General features: G+C 47.2%; 1 long non-coding RNA gene across 1 annotated transcript in view; it reads right to left on the bottom strand.

The window, feature by feature from the left end:
* Window positions 1-289: 289 nt before the first annotated feature.
* LOC135916483 (uncharacterized) overlaps window positions 290-22,524 on the bottom strand; it is a 40,728-nt gene continuing 18,493 nt past the window's right edge. Inside the window, exon 3 of the long non-coding RNA XR_011507320.1 lies at window positions 290-870. This is a non-coding gene — a long non-coding RNA (uncharacterized lncRNA). The remainder of the gene's footprint in view (window positions 871-22,524) is intronic.

The raw sequence follows: 22,524 nt of genomic DNA, 5'->3' as shown, positions 1-22,524 counted from the left end.
AATTGCCCGTGAGAGGCACACCAAAATGAGCAGAACTCATTTACGTTCTTTAGCAGAGAAGAAGCCGGTCATGCTGGGCGTAACTACCGGGTTAGTTGTACTAGTCAAAAACAAATACCCTAGAAAGTAGATGGGAAAATGGTGCGTAGGCTAATTGGTAAGAGCATCGCATTAAAGTGGATGAAAAAACAACTTGCCGCAGGTGGGAACCGAACCCACAACCTTCGCATTTCACTTTATTTTTCATTATTTATCGTTTCTTTATTTCATTTATTAAGCACAAGTAATTTCCCTATGTTGCCCTTGGGGTCAGTGTTTGTTAGCTTCTTATGATATTGCAAAGTTATGTCACCTAACACTGTATAAACAATAATTGACAGTTATTTTATGCAATGCACATTCAGTGTATGTCAACAGTACGCTGAGCTGTCAATTAAGCTGGGGCTGCAAACTCTTCAAATGGATATACCCACTTTTCTTCGAGCCCTCGTCTTCCCCAATGTGTTCTCGAAGTGATAAAGTTTCACTTGAATTAGAGATGTCAATTTAACGGTCGCCTAAATATAAGCCCAAGAACGCTTCTGCATTTCGCCCCCACCGAAATGTGACGGCCGCGGCCGAGATCGAAACCGCGACATCGAGCTCAGCAGCGGCGGGTTCGCTATGACCGCCCGTTCCGTTACGCGTTCGTCGTCGATCCGTGATCGATGCATTATATGCATTATATATGGATATCGCATGTGACATTTCACTGCCACAGCACTGGAGTCGTTCCGCCGCCGTTCCACGTCGTTCACGTCGTGCCGCCATCTTGTCGGTGCCGTCGCCATGTCGCCGTCGTCTCCCTGAGGTCGTTGATGTCTTCGTTGCCTGCATGTAGGATAAAGCGCAGCGCAGTAACTGTCTCTCAGCAGAGGGCACCTCAACCGCGCTGCACATGGGAGAGGAGGGGGATGAGAGGGGAAGTGAGAGAGAGCGCGCACCAGCAGCAGCAACACGCCACGGACGCGAAAAGTGTGTACTATGTAAAAGTGTGTACTATGCACCTCTACCGTGCATTGGGTACAGCGCACTTAGAAGTCGAAAGTAATTTTGGCTGACGGAGTTTAACGTAATCTGTTCTTGTGCAAGAAAATACGAGGTAATAACCGGTATGGGCGGCTATTACCAAAGTAATACGTGTTACATTCGCGAATTCTTTCAAAGTTAACAAAACAGTAGATTGATTGTTTAATTTGCTTTGGTAAATTAAGCGCGTATTATCGGCAATGTGTCCAAAGCAAATAAATAGAATAGCGATAAATTGAGCTTTGCTGAGTTTTCTTTTTCTTTTTACATATAATGTACTTTCTCCCGAGACCATTGTATATTTCTCCGTGTCAAAGTGCTAAACAAATAAATGAAATAAATATATGTATTTTTTCTTGCTTACTCAAGAAGTACAGTTGGGCTACTAGGCGCATATTGAAACAGCAAGAAGACAAACGACAAATAAATAACTGAGCTTAAATATATGTCTCCGCGACTGCATATGTCTGAGCTGCAAATATGTCTCCGAGTTCTGCACTGCATAAATAATTTAAAATTCAGCTGCGGAGTTTTACGTGCCAAAACCATGACACGATACTGAGGCACGCCGTAGTAGGGTACTCCGGATTAATCTTGACCATCTGGGCTTCTCTAAAGTGCACCCAATGCACGATACAGCACGGGCGCTTTTGCATTTCGCCCGCATCTAAATGCGGCGGCCGCGGCCAGAGATCGATCCCGCACCCCTGGGTTTTGCAGCGCAACGCCAAAGCGACTACTCCACCACGGTGGGTGAAACGAGAATAATGGCAATGCTTATTTGGGTGCATCCATGTGACGGCTTATCACGACTCCTGAACAAGTTGGCAGCAGTCGGGTAGAAATCTAGCCAGAAAGAGAACAAATGGTAAGAACGCGGGTGAATGGCTTGAGACATCTTGTGGCAGTAGCTGAAACGTTAAGGAAGGAAGGAAGGAGGAGCAGGAAAGAAAGGTAGAAGGCAGGGACGGCTAACGAGAAGACCGTCCGGTTCGCTGTGGCAAGTGTAAATGGGAATAAAAAGATGAGGGAGGGAGGGAGGGAGGGAGGGAGGGAGGGAGGGAGGGAGAGAATTTCCACGGTACAATATCGGAAAGTAGAAACACGTCTCGCGTCCCGTGAAGGCCCTGTCGCGATCCATCTCCGGTCGTTTGCACGCACCACTGCTCACAGAGTTGCGTCGTTCACCCTGAGACCGGACACAGATCAATCAAGGACCACTGTTGATACCAGAGTACAGCCGCCTCCACTTCAACCCCCTCTGCGGATCGCCTCTATGACCGTACGAACAGTGGTCAAAAATTTCGGTCTCGGAAGAATAAGCGAAAACTTTGTTACACTTTTCATCCTGACATGCGTAGGCACCAGCAAGCAAGCGCACCGCTCCGTCAGCTCCTCACAAAGGCGCCTGACGCAACAGAAAGCTACATAAGCCTATATAGTGGCTCAGTGGAACAGAGATCAATATCTGTTACTTTTCTTGGACCGTGTATGGTCAACATTTTCTTTGTTGTTGTTGCTCATTTACTGCGACAGTACGGGAAGTTTGGCTACTGAAGAGCCGTCTTTCCCAGAATAATAAGTAAATAATAAAGGAAGGCACTAGACGAAAGAACGTTGATACTTATTGATCTCTTATTGATACGTACGTTTTTCGTGAAATCGATGGTTTTACTACATATCATCTGGTCTTGTCGTAAATTTATGTGAAAAGAAAGAAAAAGACCCCACCGAAAAAGCTGATAAGAATTAGACCTTTCGGCTTCCGTATGAAAGCCGAAACTCCCAAACTCTTTTTGCGAACAACGCTTCCGTATGGAAGCCGAAACATCTAATACTTATTAACAACACATTTCTGGTAGGCGTCCTTCTCTTTTTTCCCACAGGACGTACGTGTTTTCTTTTTCTGTGTCTGTAATATGCGCGTGCGTGTTATATGGGGAACACAGTAGCCTCGATTTATTTACTGTCTTGGGTTAGCCGGCTCTGACGTAGCCCGTACCTACCCCTTTATGAACAGTTATTCATTCATTCATTCATTCATTCATTCATTCATTCATTCATTCATTCATTCATTCATTCATTCATTCATTCATTCCAGATACTTTCCTGACCCGAAGGCATTACAGAAAGGAGTGGTAAGTACAAAAAAGCAGTACATAATTACACAATAGGAGGTTTTAAAAAGCTGCCGAAAATACAGTAGTCTTTAAATTGACGTCAGAAATGGCAGCGATAGAGAAAGTTCGTTCCATTCGGCACTTGGTCTAAACAACACAATATACAATAATATTGAAAGAAAATCGCAGAATTAATTAGAACATTAGAACTTGGAAATTATTGGAAATTGGAACTTGGAATGAAGGAAACTAACACTATATAATAGCTACGCATGTATTTGCAAATATTCCAAAAGTACCATAAGTCTGCGTCTATTCTCGCTTGCTTGTCTCGGCTTTAAGTACTCTAGTCAGTTACTGCAAATTCAAGAGTTACAGATCGGTGTCTAGATATTTAACATAAAACAACGCCACCTTTCGGCGTACTCAGCACGCAGATTCTCACGTTTTTTGTGTTCCGTTTCGATCTTTTTTTGCGTCACATGCACTCGTTTCACTCCGGCTGCAGTTCAACGAGCGCAAATGCGTCGATGCAAATGTGCTGCAACCCCGACTGCAACCACGCTGCAACCCCGGCTGCAACCAAACGGCTGCAACCGGCTTTGTTTCCTTACTTCTCGTTAATTACATAGCAAGGGTACGTCTCGAATCTGGCAGCACTGATGCCTTCAGGTAGCATGTGTGGGTTTATTGACCAGTTGCTTTCATTCAAAAAGTTCACGTACACGTGACGCCTGTGGTAAAAAGGATGTTCCAGATCCACCGCCAAGGCCTGTGAGTGGTGGCGCTGGCTAACACTCCCAAATTTAGTTCTAGTAGATAAACATAAATGCCACAGAAAGTGGATTTGAGTGGCCGAGGCCGCTCAATTGGTAAGAGCATCGCACGCCTAATGCGAAGACTTGGGCTCGTCCCCTACCTGTGGCCAGTTGCTTTTTCATCCATTTTCATTTCGAATAATCGATCATTTATTTAATTCAATTAATAAGTACAAGTAATCTCCCCTATGCTCTCCTCGGTATCGTTGTTTGTTGACTCCTTGTGATACTCCAGTATTGTGTCACACAGCACGCATCACTAACGCGACAGAATGCTGCGCTGTAACGCAGCGTGCACGAACGCGGACAAGGTGGCACTCTCGTTGAGTGAAGAGGACTACACGAATTGCACTAACCAGCCCAAAAAACGCTGAATAAACAAGCACAGGACTGTCCCGCTTTCGGCTGACGGATAGGGGAAGAAGTCCCGAGGTCCCATTGACACGTTTATTCCCTTTGCCTAATGGCTGTGAACAGCTCTTCTTATAGTTCTGCGCTGAACAAATGTTGCCGCCGGGCCGTTGCCATGCTACAGTATTCGTCGTCAGCGTCGACACGCCGCTTTCGACATAACCATCGTCGCCGTGTCCATATAATTGTTGTGGTCGTCGTTGCTGTGTCATCGCTGTCGTCATGGCTGTTGTCATCGTCGTCATAAATCCTCGTCGTCATGTCGCTAGCATGTTTTGTCGTGTCTATGTGCCACGCTATAGAAACTGTACAGCTGGCCGCTGACAGTACTTAAGATATTGGGGCACGTTGTCACACCGGATGGGTGCGCTAATTGGGCAGCTAGAGCACAAGTTCACTTCCTGAGGCCTTCGGGCCTGTGAGACAGACCGTGATAGTGACGTGTGCCGCCTCGCAATTTTGAGCGATGGTTTCCGTTTCCCTATTCGTTCTGCTCCCTCCTTCGCTACTGGTATCGCCATCCTAATTTAAGTTCAGTGCCAGACGAAGGCCTCTCAGAGAGATCTACCCCATGTCGGCTCAGCTGACTTCATCCTATGAGAAATTTCCTGATTTTGTCACACCGCCTAATTCTCTGCCGTCCTCGAGTGCGCTTCCCTTCCCTTGACTCCAATTTTGTGAGTGTATAATACACCGACGGTTATCTGCCCTACGCATTACATTCCAGACTCCATTTTCTTCTCTTAACTTTAGCGAGAATATCGGTGGCCCCCGTATGATCTCTAATTCACGATGCGGTCCTTTATTTCTGAAATGAAGACAAAGAGCGGTGCTATTGTTGCCATTTTCTTACGGCGGCTCCTTCTTTTCGCTCACCTAATAACATAATATACTTATATATATATAGGGCGCGCAGGACAAGGCAACGACTGTAGAGGAGCGGTTGAAAGGCAGAGAGGCTTCGTGCGATGAGAACGTATGTAGTGGCGAACGAAGCTGTGCATTCCGCGCCAATAGTAGCGGAGGCTAAGGCGGGTGTAAGTTTTCAATACTCCGGCATGTACGCACTGTAGGTCAGCGTGGAAGGCGGCGCATGTGTCAGAGCGCAGATGGCGGGGAATTACCAGAAGCCACTTGCGTCCTTCTGAAAGATAATTGCAACGGTATAGCATACCGTCACGAAGAATGAAGTGAGGCTCTAGACGGCGTATTTCCCGCGAGAGGGGACGCAGCATGGGTTGAATCAACAAGTGGATAACGGAAGCAAGCCAGGTGTCCTTCCTTTGCTCCTGAAGCATGTCGACGATGGCTAAGGAGGACACGTCGTAGGGAGACATAGACGGGATGACAACACCAGGTAGGAGAGGTGAGCGGGACAGAGCGTCCGCGTCAGAATGTTTGCGTCCCGATCGGTAAATGACGCGAATGTCGTCCTCCTGGAGCCGTAATTCCCAACGGGCGAGTCGACCAGATGGATCTTTCAAGGAGGAAAGCCAACATAACGCATGATGATCTGTAACCACGTCGAATGGGCGGCCGTAAAGGTAAGGGCGAAACTTTCTTATGGCCCATATGATGGCTAGACACTCTTCTTCCGTAACCGAATAGTTGGCTTCAGCTTTAGTGAGCGCACGGCTGGCGTAAGCAATGACGCACTCGTCAAATTCAGGTTTACGCTGGGCAGTCACAGCGCCAGGGCCAACTCCGCTAGCGTCTGTGTGGATTTCGGTCGGGGCGAATGGGTCGAAATGTCGCAGGATCGGAGGTGACGTCAATAGGTGGCGCAGTGTGGGGAATGCATTGTCGCATGCTGGTGACCATGCCGAAAGGTCGCGGCTGCTGCGGAGAAGCTCAATCAAAGGTGCTATGATCGAGGCATAGGTATATGAATGAAACGACGAAAATATGAACGAAGGCCGAGGAAGCTGCGAAGTTCTTTCGTTGGGGTCGGTTTAGGGAACTTGGAAACGGCACGCAGTTTTGTTGGATCCGGAAGGAGGCCATCATGGGAGACGACATGGCCAAGAATAAGTAGCTTCCGAGCACCAAAGCAGCATTTCTTTAAATTTAGTTGTATGTCAGCGGAACTGAGGCAAGCGAAAACAGCTTCTAGGCATTCTAGGCGCGTCTTGAAACCATGCGAAAAGATCACAATATCGTCCAGGCAACATAGGCACGACTGCCACTTGAGGCCGCGAAGGATGTTATCGATCATGCGCTCAAAAGTGTCAGGCGCGTTGCGAAGCCCAAATGACATCACATTAAATTCATATAAGCCATCGGGAGTAACAAAGGCTGTTTTAGGGTGGTCATCCTAAGTCATCAGGACTTGCCAGTAGCCGGAGCGCAGGTCTAACGAAGAAAATAATTCGGCTCCTTGTAAGCGGCCCAAGACGTCTTAATGCGAGGAAGTGGATAAACGTCCTTGCGCGTGATCTTGTTCAGCCGGCGGTAGTCAACGAAGAACCTTAATGAGCCGTCATTTTTTCTTTACGAGAACAACCGGTGGGGTCCATGGGCTATTTGATAGCTGTATGACGCCGCGCTGAATCATGTCATCAACTTGTTCTGTGATGATGCGGCGCTCAGGGGCTGACACACTATATGGGCGCTGACGTAAAGGAGTATGGAGGCCAGTGTCGATGTGGTGAGCTATGGTTGTAATACGGCCTAAAGAAGGTTGTAGGTAATCGAAGCTGGCGCGAAAGCGTTCAAGTAAGGAGATGAGCTGTGCACGTTGCTGGTGCGTTAGATGGGCGTCGACACATCAAGAAAGGGCGTCGGTAAAGGATGGTCAAGAAGGTAGGACAGAAGCATTAATGGCGCCAATCTGAAGAGAAGACAGTGGATAAGGAATGACGTATGTAGAAAAGAGATCGAGTTCATCAACACTGCCAAGCCATTCGACCCTAAGCAAAGTGGAGGGGCAGGAAAACGGATTGGAAGAATAGATGGCAGTGGAAGTATATATCGTCAATTGCCAGTACGGTGAAAGGAACCAGAAAGCCCTTGCGAAGGAGAGCGGTTTCAGAAGGAGTAAAAAGTATGGTTGAGCCAGTAGGGACGTCCCAAGGAAGAGGTACCAGAGCGGATGAGAAAGGGGGTATCGCAGTGTCAGCGGCAACAAACACTTCTGCAGGCATAGGTGGCGAGTCGACGAAAGCGAGGTCACAAAACCGCGAAAACTCGACTTCGGCGCGAGCACAGTCGATGACGGCGTGCTGGGTGGAAAGGAAGTCCCAGCACAGTATTACGTCGTGCGAGCATTACGAAAGCACAAGAAACTCGACGGTGTACAAAATATCTTGATTAGCGACGCGTGACGCAGCGGAAGGTCGGATTCGTTGCGAGCTCGCAGTGCTCATTGTAAAGTCAGAAAGCGGTGTCGTTACTTTTCGGAGTTCGCGGCAAAGTTTTTTTTTAGTCATTACAGACACTGCGGCTCCCGTGTCAACAAGGGCTAGAACAGTAACACCTTCGACACAGACGGCAACAACATTGGAAGGGTACAAATGAGGTCTTGAAAAGTTCTAAAGTTGCGCAGTTCTGGCCCCCGGAACTGCGGCTTCTAGTTTTCCTCAGGGGCAGGCTGAGGGCGTCGCAGCACTGGAGAAAGGGAATGGTGACGTGGAGAAGACAAGCGCGGCGTGCGTCGAAGTTTCGGTGAGTCGAAGAGAAGGAGTCAGCAGGAGGACCATACGAAGGATTCCGAGGTGTCGATGCAAAACCATACTTATTTGGTCGTAAATATTCACGAGTGAGAAATCCATGCCGGTGGCAAAACCGCGCTACGTGGCCTAGGATGCCACACGAGTAGCATATGGTGTGGTTGTCAGGGGTGCGCCACGGGTTTTGAGAACGAGGCGCCGGTAGTTAGCAAGGACGGACAGCCTGGTACAGGTTGAGACGACGCAAGAAAGGTGCGTGCTGGCACGTAGGAGTTGGCGATAGGTAGAGGACGAGGCGTGACCACGGCTTCGGCGTAAGTGCATGGAGACAGAGGCGTGACCACGGATCCCATGTAGTTGAGCGGAGCAATCACCGTTAGCGCAAAGGCTGTGGGGAGCACCTCAGAAACTTGCTCGTGAACGACGCGCTGTATCGAGGGCGTCAGCGTAGATAGGGCAATACCAAGGGTACAAGGCAGGAAGGACAGCTGGCGCGCAACGCCCTCGAGTACGAACTTCTTAATTTCGTTAAGCAACGCGGAGTCGTCTCCCGCCAAGCCAGCAGTTGTTAAAGCCGAAATGGTTTCTTCGGACGAGCAGGCACCGCGAATAGAATCACGTTGCTTCCAGAGCTCGTCATAGCTCTGACACAGTTGAATAATGTCGGCTACCATTTGCTGGTTCTCGGGTACAAGCATCTGAAATGCATCGTCATTCACACCTGTGAATATGGGTTTGATCTTGTCGGCCTCTGTCATGGATTGGTTGACACGCTTTCAAAGGCCGACCACATCTTCAAGGTAGCTTGTGTATGTCTCGTCCCGTTGTTGAGCTCGACCGCGCAAGCACTGTTCGGCACGCCACCTGGGAACGGCTGGACGACCGAATACCTCCACGTGTTTCATTCTGAAGGCCAACCAGGTGGCAAGTCCAGTTTCGTGGTTGCGGAACCACTGATTGGCGACGACAGTCAAGTAAAATAAGACACTTTTGAGTTTATGCGCGTCGTCCCATTTGTGGTGCTTGCTTACCCGATCGTGTGATTCAGGCCTATCCTCCACGTCCTGGTCGTCGGCTCCTCTGAAGAAAGCAGCGTCGCGTTGCCGAACGGTGCCGGGGCAGACCACAGTGGGAGGCTCGGAAGCAACCGGCTGCTCATGAGGCAAGGTACGGCGGCGGAGATCCGGGGTTGTAGGGAACCAGAAACCTCCACCAGATATAATGGGGGGCGGGGGGGGGGGGGGTGTCTGGAAGTCATAGACACATTGACAGCTCTACGTACACGGGACCTGTGGTGAAAAAACGTACCTGCCTTGCAGCGGGCATGCCGACTAGGGCAGAGCTTATAGCGACACCGGACGCGGTCATAAAATCTTATCACAACACCACTAGTAGCGGCAGACTGGATGCGTGCGTTGCGTTTAGCATCCAAGTGCAAGCTTTAACGTCTAAGTAAACAGCAGCGTCGTAGCGTTCATCGCGCATGCCACGAGCTTTAACGACAAGAGCGAATGAATGCGAACCATGATCAACGCGCTCCCAGGAGTCGTACATGGCCATACACGGGTATAGAATGCCGTTTGTTCCGCCCGCGCTCAATGTTTCACTTCTAAGATCACTGCGAAGGAGACTGGCCAAGAGCACTAGCCGGTCATGGTCTAGTGGCTCCGGTTTTTTCTGCCCTTGACCATCGCATCTGGATGCTATAAGGAAGTTTTAATGCTCTGGAAATCCGTTTCGTGTAAACTCGTCTTCTATAGGTTCGGGTTCTGTGGATGCGAGAACGGGTCACCGTGCGAGTTCCATTAATGGTTGGGGGCTCACTGTCACATGAGAGGGCACACGAGCTGACAAAATGCAATCTGAGAGCAAGTGTCACGCTTTAGTTTCAGGCATGCGAGTCTTGACCATCGACGTTACGCAACCCTCGCGCAGAAAGCGAGTGCTGTGTCCTGCAGCTCCGATTGGTGTGCGTCTGCCAGTTCTGCATCGGTATCATGGTCTCCACGATTTCCATTTATCGTTCTTGTTTTTTCTCCGTGACATCAGAGTGAAGAATCTTGAAGGAAAATGACGTCCCAGCGTCTGGGTTTCTGAAATGCATAATCACCCGTAACCGATGAGAGTCGAAGCAAACAGACAGCACCGAAACGTTAAAAAAAATAACGAGGTATATACAGAAGACACACGAAAGCAAGACGAGAGAATAAACGAAGGAGTAACCATAGACAGCGAGAAAAAGAGGAAATGAAGTTTAACCATGTTTTGTCCAGTTGGCTACCTTAAACGTTGAGAATGGCATGGGTGAGTGGAAGAAAGAGAGAAGGTGGGAGTTTAGATCAATCACGTGCATTAGGCAAGAAGCAGCATACCTGGTCGGGCTCTCAAATCTCTCATTGACAGAGTTCGAAACATATCAAGAAGAGAAGTAAAATACAAGGATCGCGTAAAAATAAGAGTGCCTTACATATACTAATGATGTTATGCCATAAAGACTGCGATGTTACCAGCTATAACGACGCATTTTTAGTTGAAAACGATCCCTTTGCAAAGTATCAAAGTCGTTAAAAGCCAGAAGGATAACGTTCGGGCAAATCGATGTGCCACTCATCATTGCTAAGTTCGTTGAACTGCCGTATTTGCGGATCCGCGGACGGACTTGCCATGCCCTCCAATATTGTGCAGCATGTGAGGCGTGCTCCGCCCAATAGTAGCTATCGAGTATTAACGTCAATCCCTCTCTCCGAGATGACGTCTTCCGTCAGAATCGAGCAACGCGATATATTAGTTCTCTACAGGAAACCTCTTCATATGCTTAACCGTTTTCATATATTTATTTACTCCTTCCATTTCATCTTGTCTTTTTATCTCCTAGACGATCTTCTTTAACGAAACTCTTTCAACAAATCTTATCTTCAGAGGCTGCACTAGCGCGCAAAGCTGAGACGATAAAGAAACAATCTGATAGCTTTTTTTGCTGAGACATTTCATCTTGTCCTTTGCTAGAACGCGCTCGATTAACAAACTCTGTTTTCCTGCTTCTGTTCCTTATCAGGCTCCTCGTGATGAAGGTTCTCTTTCACTCATCCCGCGCAAAGTTCTCCAAAGAAAGTTTGCCAACACTTGACAGACGTGCCGCCTTGCACGCTCATACGCACTTGGTTTTCCGTTTACAGCAACGAAAGCAAAAGCAGTACACTCAACCCGGATGGCTGAGAGCGCAACGAAGCGGCATTGTATCGTATTAAGAAAAGTGTCAAGATCCGAGCAGGGGACCATTCCAGAAAGCAACATTTTACGATATTGCACTTTTTTCGTATGTGTCTGTTTGTCTTCCTACACTTACGAAGTTAGAGTTTATTCATACTCAAAACTATAAATACATAAATCTAGCATCTTACATATAAATGTAAGATGAGTTGCAAATGTTGTCAAAGGGAGGCGAGAGATATGCGTTTTCAAATAAGCAGTTCCATCACTCTTCAGATAGTGCCATTCGATTCTGCTTCTTTCTTTCTCTTCTTTTTCTCTCTTCGCACGAGTGAGTACAGCGTTTCATTTTCGCATCTACTTTCCATAATAGAAGATCAGCCCTTTACTTAAAGGATGTTGACGAGAACGGGATACGATAATCCACCATGTCTCCTTCGTATATTTTTTTTACTTTTCTGCATAAATACACGCTTCATTTCCTATAGATTTCATGCATTTTAAGCTTTCAGCTTTCTTTGCCTCGGTAGGAGGCTATCGACATTCACAAATAGGAAAAACGGTAAAAGGTCCCTTTTCGACTATGCGCTTGCTATTCTGACGTTTCTATCTAGAGATATTGTGTGTGTGGCTGTTGATAGCGTTGGGGAAAGAGATAATTGATAAGTTCGGAAAATATTGCGGCTATCTAACTTTCAGGATATACCTTATCGTTTGACAGCTGAAGAACTTTGTTAATTTTGACCCTCTGGCCTGAGGTTTCCACGTTATTTCGAGGTCTTGATATTGCCACGTTGTAGCGACGGTGAAGCACCATGCAGCAAAAACTGTGAGTCACGAAACTAACTCTTCATTGGAGGAACATGTGCCCAGTAAGACAGGCGACCCTCAAAGCACAACAAAAGCGGCGAGCACAGTCGTCTATCTTCGAGATCTGATCTGCGAGTCCAGCAGTCGGCCACTTCTACGTGACTCGTCGAAGACTCGAGCGTTATTGGTGCTCACGTGGGTTCTAGAATGTGCAACACCGTTCGCGTCGCGCACGCAGTCGGATTACACGTGGTTCGGCCAACAACGTAGACAACAGATAGAATCAGCGACAATATTCGAGAAATTTCTGATACGGAAGTGCGCATCTTGCACCAAGCGACAACATTGAAACACTTGTTAGCCGGTGATAAACGTTCACTGGAAAAAGACAAACCGGCACGCACGTCAATATTGTAATATGTCCATCTTTTACGGGCGCAATGGCGTGATTCAGTGTTCTGGTCATCCTTTTTTTTATTCCTTGTCTTTGTTCGCACTGTTGCACCTATGAACGTATACCCCCTTGTCTAATTTAAAGTCCTACTGTCCTACTATAGTGACGTTTTGAGGTTAGGTCCGTGTATGTCGTCTGCTGCGTCTGCGAGATTTAGTTTTGTGATGAGTGTAATCATCGCAGTAACGCTGCCCGCCGACAAGTCGGCCAGCCACTCCTCGAGGGTTCGTGAGTCAACTTCATCTATTTTTTATTATTTTTTTTAATTCCCTTTAGTGTATGGTCACTACGACAGCGCATGTTGCGGGTAACACCGCCCCCCCCCCCCCACACGCACACACACATGTGTCGCATGTGAACAGTCCTTCATTGCCATGATGTAGTGCATGTAATATTGCGTATAAAATATACTTTTTGACACCTGACCTTCGATACCTGACGTGAAGGCCAACAGGGCAGAAAAAGAAGGCGACTAAGAATGGACGAGTAAAGACACGTCAATATGCGCAAATCTATAATCAGTTGTTTCTAGCCATACCTAAAGATTAGTGAGCAGTGACAATAATATCGTTTGGTTTGCCGTCCTCCTTCCTAACGAGAGTTCCGAATCTAAATTAATTTGCTCTAGTCCAGGCCACGAAAAACTGCTTGCGAAATGCGATCAAACAAGCAAACCTAGAGACCGAATCGCAATTTATTTGTTAAATGCTTCATTTGCGGCCACATGGAAGTGAGGCCACACGAAATAACGCGGTTATTGTCCAAAGCTGTATCTTTATTATTAAAATGACTTGGGACGTCAACAAACTAAAATACGACCATATCTGAGTGCACAATTTTTCCAGCGGCTCGCCAATAACAACAAGTTCAAATATTCTAATAGTATTATTCGCAGAAATGCTCATCCTAGAGGGCATATCGAACAGGGTACTGCGCAATGCAGGATGTAGAATATGAGAGCATTTAAGACAACAACAAAAAAGTGTCTCAACTGACATCGTGAAATCTTGCTTGCGAGCGCGTTCATGAGACGGTCGGAATAATATAAAAAAAGTAAAGAAAAACCGACATCTGAGATGCGCGAATGATCGCAATTCATGTGCGAAATAAAATATTCTCATCACATTCCACGGTGAACGGCGCGTTCCTCAAGAGACCATTGAAAAACGGCTGGGCGTCAATTTTCTTGACTCCTGGAACGGAGCCGCAGGCACATTTCTTCCTTTCACGCATTCCGAGCATAACGCTTCGCACCTTCCTTCTCATCGTGCTGTCAGCCAGGCTGGTTGAGAGCTATTCGTGGCACGGACACTCGGCTCCTATTCGCCTTGCGGCTGCTTCGTGGGCCGGCCGTCTCGTATTTGCTCGTCCTTCCCGACGCGCCTGCGAATCCATTATGTTTGCGTGTTCTACATTCAAGACCATTGCCTTGCCTTGCTCATCTTACTGCACCCCCCTTTGCATTCTTTATCTTTCTCTAGTATATCACCCTTCTCTGTCATCGTGTGCCTCGAAAAAATCTCAATTCTCGCACCATCCCGTTTCGATGCACCCGTATTTGCTCTTACTGTCTATTCCACTCTTCCTCGGCTTTTCTCAATCACATCGCAACCTAAATGAAGGGAAAATAAACAATATAAACCTTTCTGAACGTCTCACCATTCAGATATTGCTTTACGGCTTTCTTTTTCGGTTTTTACTCACCATGCGTCCGTACTACCGCACAGATTATTGCCTTTCTCTTCTTTACGCACAAGCGTACCTACGCCGTCTATGAAATCGGCGAGATTATCTGTGTCGCCGCGAGGGAAGCGAGCGCCGGAGGAAGAAGGCGCCTGTGAGTGGAGAAGAGAATCGCGCGCCGGAGAAAGTGCGGAGGAGCGCGCTGAGTGTGCTAAGAGCCCTGAAACTTCATGAAGTAGCGATACTTTCCTCCTCTGCCTTTGCTCCTCCTTGTTTCTCCTCTCTTTCGCGCTCCCTCCGCGTGCGGGGCGCCACCTACAATGCTTGAGCGTAGCAGACGACCTTTGTCAGAGTGAATACACGCACAGCAAGGCTATGTGCTTTAAGCGTTAGCTTTATAGCTCGGAATAACTTCGTGTACGGCATAGAATTTCCTCCCGGAGGGTTATGCAAATTCAAACAGATTTTTTTCCTGTTTTGATAACTATATTTTACATAAGTATCTAAACGAGCGCTAACACCATACCGTGACGACTCCAAATGTATCGCGTACAATACAATTAGGTAAGCAACATTTGTCAAGCGCGTGTCACAATATCTTGTTGCAAATGGTTGTAAATAACGCATTAACGATCAAACACCAATATCCTGGCTTGAAGCAAGCACTCAGTAACTCAAATAATCCGCGACGCCCTTACCATGTGAATTCACGGTGCGTGTCAGCTATGACGTACAAAGGTTGGCAGTCGTTGATATTTAGACACCATTTGTTGTCTCATTACGTAATTAAACACACTATCATAAGTACCTTATAGTAAGCACGTCTCAGAAACATAGTGGCCGTACTAATAGTTGAACGAACGAGCAAGCAAACGACTAAACGAGCATGTGAACGACAAACGAACAAGTAAACGACTAGACGAACGAGCCAACTATTAAACGAACAAGCAGCAAACGACTGAAGCGACTGGACGAAAAAATAAGCGGCGTCTAAACGAGCAGTGAACGAGCGGGCGACCGCACGTTTTGTTTGCGAGTGCTACACCACCGCGTCTTAACCTTGAGCACGCACGCTTTCCATCGGTGCCTTTCTATCGAGAATCCACCGGCCGACCCCCACCGACGAAAACGAACAACACAGGCAAACAAAGTTATTCGCTCTAAAGAAGGCTATTAAGTCGCCACAGAGTTGGTTTCCTAAAATTAGTTTTCACGCTCAAGCCTGATATTTTGTCAAAAAGACTGTGCTGATTCTTAAAAGTTTCGTAATCACGTATTCGCCCACAGCCTCGAGTGCCCGCGAATTCAAGCCTGGTAGGCGTACAAAACGATTAAGCGCACTAAATACTACGACGAAGTGCTTATATAAGCAGAGAACACGTAGCGTAGGAATCGTGTTAAAACGTGCAGATAAACGAAAACATGCTCAGTTAACTGCGCAATATCTGCTACGTTATGGCCCTCAACTAATGCCGCAAGTCTGACACCTACTATACTATGAGAGATTTGCAACTTACGTCGCATAGTCGTGTGGAGGATGTTGGTCTGATGTTCTCCCTCCCAGTTCGATGTATCCATGTCTTTCTTCTTAACCCGTGGCGCTCACCGGATGGTATTGCGAAGAGCTTCTTGCCTTCGCTGAAGGTATTTTGGCATCCGAAGGCGTAGCAGGTCAATCTGATAGAAAATGCCGTGAAGCGCCGTCGCACTTGCCACAAAACTTAGTTCAAGTCGTTCGCAAAACGACGCAACACGAAAGATCAACGACGTAAACATGCGCTCCTCGCCAGTCGGTAGACATTTTTCAAGCATAAATTGCGTAGGAGTGAGACTGTAAATTAACGAAGCCAGCGCCAGGGCCCACGTGATGCCAGTAGTCCAATAGCGACCTCTGCAAGGGCACGCGAGGAGAAGGCGACACTCTTCAAAGCGTGTTGCTACCTTACAAAGTTTCATGGGTTTTAGAGCGCGCGGAAAAGCAACTCCCCCTAGAGGAGGGTCTATGTGGCGTTGAGCGAAGCGGGTAAGGAGCAAAGAGGCAAAGCGTCGCGGAGGAGGAAGGCAGGCGGAGGCGCGCTTGGGTTGCGTTGACCTCCTCTGGCAGTTGCTGCTGGTTCTGTGTGCGCTGTGGACGTACTTGAGAAGAGGAAGGAGAACAAGAAGGGAAAAATGAACGGTGTGAATAGTACAATACCAAGTTGCTTGACATAATAAAGACTGCGCATTTCCTTACAGTGCTTTATCATCTTCCTTAATGGCACTTTGTACTTTACAAAGGGCGGAAAACGGACATAAAACATACAAAATAAAAAATTAGGCTTTAACATCCTCCACACTTACACGCATTTAAATAATTTTTAAAACATTCTCCAGGCAATGCACAAAAAAGGAATAGTACCAATACGCTTGCGCGTAACCCGCGTTCACGAAGAGAAACATCTCTGTAACGTTTTTCTATCTTTTTTTTTCTTTCTTCTTTTTTTTTGTTAAACAGCGTTTTCTGCTTCTCCCATTAACGCATATCGACCGTAGTCAAATACCACGCACTAGGCGATCGGTTTTAAGAAGGGCCTGGAGAACGAAGAAAAAATGACACGTAAAAATAGATGCTGCTGAAGACGTAATTCGTGTTTAACATTGGTGACGAGGCACGCAACCAATGTTAAAGAAAAGAGAAATCGGAAACGACAAGCAAGGGTCATTCTTATAATCTCATGTCGCTAGTGAGAGACTATAATCTCGTTGGCCTGCGGTGTACGACACTCGACGAATGTTTGTAACCCAGTGGTTGTGTGTCTCGACGTGATTAGGCTCATCGCGCTCTACTTACTTTTCTAGGTAAGTAACTTAGGTTCACGTTTGTAGCGTCTATACTATTTTTTTCTACTTACCAATCTGTAGTTGCGTGACCTTCAGTGACCGGCCCTAGTGTGTGTGATCTGTACTGTGTTCCACTTTATTCTTCTAGATTTGTCGCTTGCTCTTTTTTTCCTCTTTCCTCCCCTCCTTCCTATCTTCCAGTTGTGTGTTGCTGTCACCTCCCTTCTAAAGAGTAGGCAGCCCTTGAGCCCCTTCCTATGGCAGTTGCCAGCCTGCTCCTCGCTTTCCCTTTCCTGTTAAATGTATAAATATATCAAAAACAAATAATAATAATAATAATAATAAAGCACACCTCTTAGGCACCCGTTTCTGCTGCGAGTGTCGTCGTTGTGCCTCGTAAACGAGCGAATGAGCACAGCGAAAGATGAGAGCGAACGCTGAGCGCAGCGAAACATGAAGGACGGCAAGAGCAAAAGTAGCGTGAGGAGGAAAGCAGAGAAGGAGGGTGCAGCGGATCCACGAGGCGAAACTCAGAGGAGGAGGATATGGCGAAAGCCTGAGAAGAAAAGCGTAGTGCAGCGCAGGACGGAGTGCGGCGACGATGGCTACGAGATGGCGCCAGAGCAGCGCGCATCGTTAGGGTGCCTCGATGCGCTGGCTCGTCTCCGCTCCGTGTGCGGGGACGCGCGCATCGAGGCACTCTACGCGTCGTCTGTTCACCAAAGCGCTGCATGAGCGGGACCCGCCGTGGTTTCTTAGTGACTGTGGTGTTGGGCTGCTAAGCACGACATCGCAGGATTGAATCCCGGCCACAGCTGACTCATTTCGATGGGAGCGAAATGCGAAAGCACCCGTGTACTTAGATTTAGGTGCACGTTAGAGAACCTCAGGTGGTCCGAATTTTCGTAGTCCCCCACTACGGCGTACCTCCTAATCGGATCGCGGTTTTGGCAAGTAAAATCCCCATAATTTGTTCATGAGCGGAGGTCTGTCAGCGGCGGTTGCTGTCAATCGCGATCTTACGATTAACGAGGCAGTCGCGCCACACTTCGCTCCATTTGAAATGTACCCCACGAGACAGATTGTCCGCACCAGCCAATATATCGCGAAATAAAAACACATATAGAGCTGCACTCCAATTTCGCATTAGGAAGTATCGTAATCATTGCTGATTTTTTTCTACTCGAGCTGGTACTGCATTACTCACCACCCTTTTCTACTGATAAGGCGCGCCGACTGTCTCGAGGTGCAGCTTACTGCTTGACGAGTACAAAATATTTCACGGTAGTGCACTGCAGACTGAAGCAGACGGTTTAGGGGCTTGGAGGAGAGAGATGGGAGGCGAGGACGTTGTAAACAAAAACAAAAGATAACAAGAAAGTTTTGACGTGACGGCAGGACATCGATTTCCCATGATGACGTCCGTTTTACGAGCCGTCCGCTTGCGTGGGTGTCTGCTAAAAGAAAGTTGCCACTGTGCTTGCACAAGGAGGCCGATAAGGAGAGAGGATAAGATGCAGGTTGAGGGACTGTTAGAGGAAAAACTTCTCAAACCGATAAAATTTACGATGCAATGGAATAGTTCAGATGGATTACTTGTAATGCTGCACTTTGTGGGGATGCGCGACTCTCACGCATCCCTGATATGTTGTTTTCCCGCACGGCTCGCGTGGCCTGGCGCCCGCGGCGGTCGGAGTGGTACAAGCGCGCCGCGAGAGATGGCGCGAGTGTTGCGCTGCTAACGCCGGCGGGGTTACTTGGGCGCCAGGAGACAAGGCGCTGCCTCTTTCCCGGCGGGTCGGCGAACAGCGCGGACATTCCGCGCGCGCGGCGACCCATGCTTCTGCGAGACCGCCTCGCGTGGCCGCCTTGGAACGCGCCACCGTTCACGTGACCGTACACGCGAACGACCAGGCGTTGGGATCCAGCATGGGGCGAACATATTCACTCACTTCCGGTCGCGGTGAGTCGGACTTCTAGATTCGTCGCGCGCCCATCGGCATGTTTTGTGGATAGCAACTCGGCTAGCAGGCATTGATCGATGAAAGGTGCAATAAATGCCCTTGTGATTGTTTGCACTACTGTGTTGTCGTTCCTTTGTCCCAAGAGCACGGGAGGAGAACCCCACAACTTGCGAATGTTTATTTCCGATTAGTAAATGCGGAAGATGTCTAATACAGTCTCAAGTGCCGCCGCCGCTACACGCACTGAACGCAAAAAGGGGAAATGTGATATATAGGTTGCATGGATGAATACTGGCATGGAAGTGAGAAAGACACATGTCGCGTTTGGGCTCACAAGTGCCCGAGCCATGTCAAGTTAGCGCTTGCCACTATAGCAAAAAGCAGATTGCTGGGCGTTTAGGCAACGTGACAAGGGTGATCTTACAGCAATCATTGTTCGACGCTCCTCTAGAGCGATTACATTATACGTGATGAGGTTTATCCTTGTCCACTCTGTTACATCTCACCGGCAAGAAGTCATACGCTTTGTCTGCGCTGTGAAATATCGCCAAACATACACACACGCATGGACAAAGGTAGCTGCGTCATATAATTTTACGGCAAAGTGCTAAACTATGGTTCTACAACAACAATGTAATTTACTAGCGCTTGTAACTTGCAACCACAACGTCATTAACAGCGCCGAGACCTAAAAGTCACTTGTGTGCAGGCATTTACAACAGCTGACTAATCCACCTTTTACATTTCACATGTGGCGACATAATATGTCTGTAGCGGTGCCAACGAGTCTGCTAAAGCAATATCTTAAATTGAGATGGTTGGTCGCACATATCGAAAACACTTGACCGCGCTATAGAGACGGGGAGGAAGCGTGTACAACGTTCTGGCGCCCATGTTCTTGTACGTGTTTCGTCCCCGTCTCTAGCGCGGTCAAATGTCTTCGAGTCTGCTAAAATGACTCGAGAGTGTACTGCCTTGCGCTAGCTGCCCGTCACTCCTCATGGGGAACTGCTGAGTCACGTAAACAATCATCCACCGTGTGACAGGATTTACGCAAATTCTTTTATGTCCAGCAGTCTCCGGATACCATGCCAACAAGTGAGGCAAAAGCCATTAGTTGACAAACACAATTAACTTTATACGGGTAACACAATTACGAGGTACTGTTAATCGTGTTAATCAGGGTTATTTCCTAGCAAGCACAAGTTTAGACCCCGAGCACTCTGCTCTCAAGCACCTGTAAAGGGTGCATTGCCTCTTTAAAGATGTTTATGTGGTGAAGCAAACATAAAAAAATCAAGAAGGTTTGGTACACAAAGAGTAAGAGTAATAACAACATGAGAAGAGCTCCTCAAATAAAGAAAAGAAGGATGTTTCTGGAATGCTCTGGGCTCAAGGAAAGCAATTAGATGTTTGAACAAATCAACAAGGTATCATTAAACTGCAGTGAAAGTAACCTAGCAAGCTTCACAGAAGTTGAACAGAACGAATAGTCTAAAACCCCTAAAACCTGTCAACAAGGAGAAGGATGAAAAGGAAGGAAGGAAAGCTAAGGAGGTCAACCAGACGCACGTCCGGTTTACTATCCTACACAAGGGAAGGGGTTTAGGGAAGAAAAGAAAAGAGAGGGAGGAAAGAAGGCACTACCGGTGGAAACATGTGCAGATGCCCATAACTTCACGCCTATAATCGCTCACTGAGGCCAGTCGCTTTCATGAAGCGTAGCAGTGCCCGCGTCACTTTGTAAGCCTGCGGCACGTGGGGCCATGGCCCAAGAATCTTAGTCTCTGGAAATAGTCTATTATTTAATCAGTTTAACATTCTCTGAAGGACGTCGCGTTCGTTGTCATAGAGATTACTAAAACACAACACCTGCTCCATCGTCTCTTCACAGTTGCACGAGTCACCGATCGGTGTGTGGGACATTCCAATAAGGAATGAGTAGACTGTCGCAAAAGCTACCCCTAACCAGAGGCGGCATAGTAAAGTTGCATCACGGCGGGAGAAGTTCGATGGAATCTGCAGCTTCAGTGTAGGATCCAGCCGGTAGAGACTGCAGTTGGAGAAACTCGGGGTGTTCCACAAAGTTTGTCTTGGTTTGAGCAAGTAAACGAAGACCGCTCGCAGCAGCTGTCCTTGATAAGAATATAGGAAGTGTTAGGCTTTCTTTATGGACTTCCTGTCAACAAGCGATTGAAAAATTCAAGCGGAAACCGTTTAAGAAAGATTTCAGTGAACGCACGCAAACGTAGCCTCTGTGGCATATCAGAGCCTGCCGAACCAATCACAGCCACAGTTAGTGGTGGCACAGAAAGAACAGACCAAGTAGAAACAAGAAAGAAAATACGACTTTTCAAAAACATATCTACAGTTTCACAACAAAATAATAAAAGAAAGAAACGAATTACGTTCTTTTCTGTTGATTCGTAAAGAGGATTTCCGGTGGGCAGGCTGTTTACAGGCATTTACCGAGCCTTTCTGCAATTAAGCCTTTCATAGAGAATTCCTCTTCTCTTTAGTACTCAGGAATAATGTACGGCGTATGGAAACACACACACACGCTAAAGCTAAAACAAGCTCAACAAGGAAACCTTGGTGAAGGCAGCACAAAAAAGATGTAAGATCCATAGCCAAGTCAGTGGTCAAAACGAAACTCTGCTTATCGAGAGCGAGAAAGACATGGGAAGTCAGCAGCCAATTTGTAGCGAGCTGGCGGAATGTACAGCAAGATTACCCAGAGGATGAACAGGGATTCTTGAAAGAACTCTAAGAGAAATAAATACTCAAATAAAGAAAAGAAAGCTTACAATTGCAACGAAGAAGATATAGTATTGGGTTTTTCTAAGCTATCATTTAGGTTCGTTCCCGGAAGCGAAGTTTCCCTAGCAACAGTTTTTCTTAGCAATAGGAGTGCGCAGAGTTCCAGTATTTCTTTCATCTGAGCAAGATAAACTGTAAATTTGAAAACAGCGAAAACTTTAAAACGCTGTAAAGAGCGCAGCTAAACAGTAAAAATGGCCAGACATAGCATTAGTCGGCAGAAGAGTCGCATCAGCGAGGTTGTTTTCTTTGCGGTATTAGGTGCAGAAAGCTGGCTACAAAATACGAAGATAAGCTCCTCTAAAAAGCTTCAAACGCTACAGAATCTTTGAGGCTGCCATTGGTAACATGCGTTACTTGAGGCAGTTTGAGTCTACAATTCTCGGAAGACTAAACGCACTTCATTATTTCGAACCACTGAATATAGTTGAACAGCCAAAAAAAGAAGTTGAAATTTCTTGCCTATCACAAGATAATAAAGGAACCAAGCAGGTCGAAATGGTGGAATTTCACCTGAGGGCAAAGCTAAGCACGCTTTGTCAGAAAGCTGCCGCAGTCCAAAAACCGTTTTTAGTACATAAAAAAAATCAGGTAGGCTGTATCAAGGATGCACCCTCAGTACAGCATTGAGTGCTTGAAGACGATCATTTGTTTGGCCTGTTTTTTTTCCCCTACGAA

The sequence above is a fragment of the Dermacentor albipictus genome, chromosome 7 (genome assembly GCF_038994185.2).
Source record: "Dermacentor albipictus isolate Rhodes 1998 colony chromosome 7, USDA_Dalb.pri_finalv2, whole genome shotgun sequence".
NCBI classification, from domain to species: domain Eukaryota; kingdom Metazoa; phylum Arthropoda; class Arachnida; order Ixodida; family Ixodidae; genus Dermacentor; species Dermacentor albipictus.
This window is presented reverse-complemented; position numbering and strand designations above follow the sequence as displayed.